This window comes from Oncorhynchus masou, unplaced genomic scaffold (genome assembly GCF_036934945.1).
Source record: "Oncorhynchus masou masou isolate Uvic2021 unplaced genomic scaffold, UVic_Omas_1.1 unplaced_scaffold_3407, whole genome shotgun sequence".
NCBI lineage: Eukaryota > Metazoa > Chordata > Actinopteri > Salmoniformes > Salmonidae > Oncorhynchus > Oncorhynchus masou.
The window spans coordinates 29,462-34,386 of record NW_027009818.1 but is presented as its reverse complement, the minus strand read 5'-3'; positions in this window follow the sequence as shown (position 1 = coordinate 34,386).

Here is a 4,925-nt window from a genome sequence, read left to right as displayed (position 1 = left end):
GGTGGGAAAGGGCAGTGTGGAGTGCAATAGATATTGTATCATCTGTGGATCTGTTGGGGCGGTATGCAAATTGGAGTGGGTCTAGGGTTTCTGGGATGGTGGTGTTGATGGGAGCCATGACCAGCCTTTCAAAGCACTTCATGGCTACAGACAGGTCGGTAGTCATTTACAGACGGGTTGGGTCGGTAGTCATTTACAGACGGGTTGGGTCGGTAGTCATTTACAGACGGGTTGGGTCGGTAGTCATTTACAGACGGGTTGGGTCGGTAGTCATTTACAGACGGGTTGGGTTGGTAGTCATTTACAGACGGGTTGGGTCGGTAGTCATTTACAGACGGGTTGGGTCGGTAGTCATTTACAGACGGGTTGGGTCGGTAGTCATTTACAGACGGGTTGGGTCGGTAGTCATTTAGGCAGGTTACTTTAGTGTTCTTGGGCACAGGGACTATGGTGGTCTGCTTGAAATATTGGTATTACAGACTCAGTCAGGGACAGGTTGAAAATGTCAGTGAAGACACTTTCCAGTTGGCCAATACTGTCATCAAGGCAACGGGTGGCTACGTTGAAGAATCTCAAACATAACATTTATTTTGATTTAACACTTATGGTTACTACAGGATTTCCTGTTATTTCATAGTTTTAATGTCTTCACTAGTATTCTACAATGTAGAAAATAGTAAAAATAAAGAAAACCCCTTGAATGAGTAGGTGTGTCCAAACTTTTGACTGGTACTGTAAGTATTCAGGACTCCTTCACTATGATGCTACAAGCTTAGCACCTATATTTGAGGAGTTTCTTCCATTCTTCTCTGCAGATCCTCTCAAGCTCTCTCAGGTTGGATGGGAAGCGTTGGTGCACAGCTATTTTCAGGTCTCCAGCGATGTTCGATCAGGTTTTAAGTCCAGGCTCTGGCTGGGTCACTCAAGTACATTCAGAGACTTGTCCCAAAGCCACTCCTGCGTTGTTATGGCTGTGTGCTTAGGGTTGTTGTACTGTTGGAAGGTGAACCTTTAAGCCCCAGTCTGAGGTCCTAAGAGTTCTGGAGCAGGTTTTTATCAGGATCTCTGTACTTTGCTCGTTCATCTTTGCCCCAATCCTGACTAGTCTCCCAGTCCCTGCCACTGAAAACATCCCCACACCATGATTCTGCCACCACCATGCTTCACCGTAGGGATGGTGCCAGGTTTCCTCCAGACGTGATGTTGGCATTCAGGCCAAAGAGTTCAATCTTGGTTTCTTCGGACCAGAGAATCTTGTTTCTCATGGTCTGAGAGTCCTTTAGGTGGCTTTTGGCAAACTCCAAGTGGGCTGTCATGCCTTTTACTGAGGAGTGGCTTCCATCTGGCCACTCCACCATAAAGCCCTGATTGATGGAGTGCTACAGAGCTGGTTGTCCTTCTAGAAGGTTCTCCCATCTCCACAGAGCAACTCTGGAGTTCAGTCAGTGTGACCATCGGGTTCTTGGTCATCTCCCTGACCAAGGCCTTTCTCCCCCGATTACTCAGTTTAGCTGGGCGGACAGCTCTAGGAAGAGTCTTGGTGGTTCCAAACTTTTTACATTTAAATGATAGAGGCCACTGTGTTCTTGGGGACCTTCAATGCTGCAGAAATGTTTGTACCCCTCCCCAGACCTGTGCCTCGATACAACTCTGTCTCGGAGCTCTATGGACAATAATTTCGACCTCATGGCTTGGTTATGCTCTGACATACACTGTCAACTGTGGGACCTTGTAAAGACAGGTGTGTGCCTTTCGTCATGTCCAATCAATCAATTGAATTTACCACAAGTGGACACCAATCAAGTTGTAGACACATCTCAGGATGATCAATGGAAACAGTACCTGAGCTCAATTTTGAGTCTCGTAGAAAAGGGTCGGAATAAATAAGGTATTTTTTTTCACTTGGTCATTATGGGGTATTGTGTGTAGACTGCAGTGTTCCATTTCTACTGTGTGTAATGTAATGTTCTATTTCTACTGTGTGTAATGTAATGTTATATTTCTACTGTGTGTAATGTAGTGTTCTATTTCTACTGTGTGTAATGTAGTGTTCTATTTCTACTGTGTGTAATGTAGTGCTCTATTTCTACTGTGTGTAATGTAATGTTATATTTCTACTGTGTGTAATGTAGTGTTCTATTTCTACTGTGTGTAATGTAGTGTTCTATTTCTACTGTGTGTAATATAGTGTTCTATTTCTACTGTGTCTACTAGTGTTCTATTTCTACTGTGTGTAATATAGTGTTCTATTTCTACTGTGTGTAATGTAATGTTATATTTCTACTGTGTGTAATGTAGTGTTCTATTTCTACTGTGTGTAATGTAGTGTTCTATTTCTACTGTGTGTAATATACTGTTCTATTTCTACTGTGTGTAATGTAATGTTATATTTCTACTGTGTGTAGTGTTCTATTTCTACTGTGTTCTATTCTTATTTCTACTGTGTGTAATGTAGTGTTCTATTTCTACTGTGTGTAATATACTGTTCTATTTCTACTGTGTGTAATGTAATGTTCTATTTCTACTGTGTGTGATGTAGTGTTCTATTTCTACTGTGTGTAATGTAATGTTATATTTCTACTGTGTGTAATGTAGTGTTCTATTTCTACTGTGTGTAATGTAGTGTTCTATTTCTACTGTGTGTAATATAGTGTTCTATTTCTACTGTGTGTAATGTAGTGTTCTATTTCTACTGTGTGTAATATAGTGTTCTATTTCTACTGTGTGTAATGTAGTGTTCTATTTCTACTGTGTGTAATGTAATGTTATATTTCTACTGTGTGTAATGTAGTGTTCTATTTCTACTGTGTGTAATATACTGTTCTATTTCTGTGTGTAATGTAATGTTATATTTCTACTGTGTGTAATGTTCTATTTCTACTGTTGTAATAGTGTTCTATTTCTACTGTGTGTAATATAGTGTTCTATTTCTACTGTGTGTAATGTAGTGTTCTATTTCTACTGTGTGTAATATAGTGTTCTATTTCTACTGTGTGTAATGTAGTGTTCTATTTCTACTGTGTGTAATGTAGTGTTCTATTTCTACTGTGTGTAATGTAGTGTTCTATTTCTACTGTGTGTAATATAGTGTTCGATTTCTACTGTGTGTAATGTAGTGTTCTATTTCTACTGTGTGTAATGTAGTGTTCTATTTCTACTGTGTGTAATGTAGTGTTCTGTTTCTACTGTGTGTAATATAGTTCTACTGTGTGTAATGTAGTGTTCTATTTCTACTGTGTGTAATGCAGTGTTCGATTTCTACTGTGTGTAATGTAATGTTATATTTCTACTGTGTGTAATATAGTGTTCTATTTCTACTGTGTGTAATGTAGTGTTCTATTTCTACTGTGTGTAATATAGTGTTCTATTTCTACTGTGTGTAATGTAGTGTTCTATTTCTACTGTGTGTAATGTAGTGTTCTATTTCTACTGTGTGTAATATAGTGTTCTATTTCTACTGTGTGTAATGTAGTGTTCTATTTCTACTGTGTGTAATATACTGTTCTATTTCTACTGTGTGTAATGTAATGTTATATTTCTACTGTGTGTAATGTAGTGTTCTATTTCTACTGTGTGTAATTTAGTGTTCTATTTCTACTGTGTGTAATATAGTGTTCGATTTCTACTGTGTGTAATGTAGTGTTCTATTTCTACTGTGTGTAATATAGTGTTCTATTTCTACTGTGTGTAGACTGCAGTGTTCTATTTCTACTGTGTGTAATGTAGTGTTCTATTTCTACTGTGTGTAATGTAGTGTTCTCTTTCTACTGTGTGTAATATAGTGTTAGATTTCTACTGTGTGTAGACTGCAGTGTTCTATTTCTACTGTGTGTAATGTAGTGTTCTATTTCTACTGTGTGTAATATAGTGTTCTATTTCTACTGTGTGTAGACTGCAGTGTTCTATTTCTACTGTGTGTAATGTAGTGTTCTATTTCTACTGTGTGTAATGTAGTGTTCTATTTCTACTGTGTGTAATATAGTGTTCGATTTCTACTGTGTGTAATGTAGTGTTCTATTTCTACTGTGTGTAATGTAGTGTTCTATTTCTACTGTGTGTAATGTAGTGTTCTATTTCTACTGTGTGTAGACTGCAGTGTTCTATTTCTACTGTGTGTAGACTGCAGTGTTCTATTTCTACTGTGTGTAATGCAGTGTTCTATTGCTACTGTGTGTAATGTAGTGTTCTATTTCTACTGTGTGTAGACTGCAGTGTTCTATTTCTACTGTGTGTAATGCAGTGTTCTATTTCTACTGTGTGTAATGCAGTGTTTTATTTCTACTTTGTGTAATGTAATGTTCTATTTCTACTGTGTGTAATGTAGTGTTCTATTTCTACTGTGTGTAATGTAGTGTTCTATTTCTACTGTGTGTAATGTAGTGTTCTATTTCTACTGTGTGTAGACTGCAGTGTTCTATTTCTACTGTGTGTAGACTGCAGTGTTCTATTTCTACTGTGTGTAATGTAGTGTTCTATTTCTACTGTGTGTACTGTAGTGTTCTATTTCTACTGTGTGTAATATAGTGTTCTATTTCTACTGTGTGTAATGTAGTGTTCTATTTCTACTGTGTGTAGACTGCAGTGTTCTATTTCTACTGTGTGTAATGCAGTGTTTTATTTCTACTTTGTGTAATGTAATGTTCTATTTCTACTGTGTGTAATGTAGTGTTCTATTTCTACTGTGTGTAATGTAGTGTTCTATTTCTACTGTGTGTAATGTAGTGTTCTATTTCTACTGTGTGTAATATAGTGTTCTATTTCTACTGTGTGTAATGTAGTGTTCTATTTCTACTGTGTGTAATATACTGTTCTATTTCTACTGTGTGTAATGTAATGTTATATTTCTACTGTGTGTAATGTAGTGTTCTATTTCTACTGTGTGTAATTTAGTGTTCTATTTCTACTGTGTGTAATATAGTGTTCGA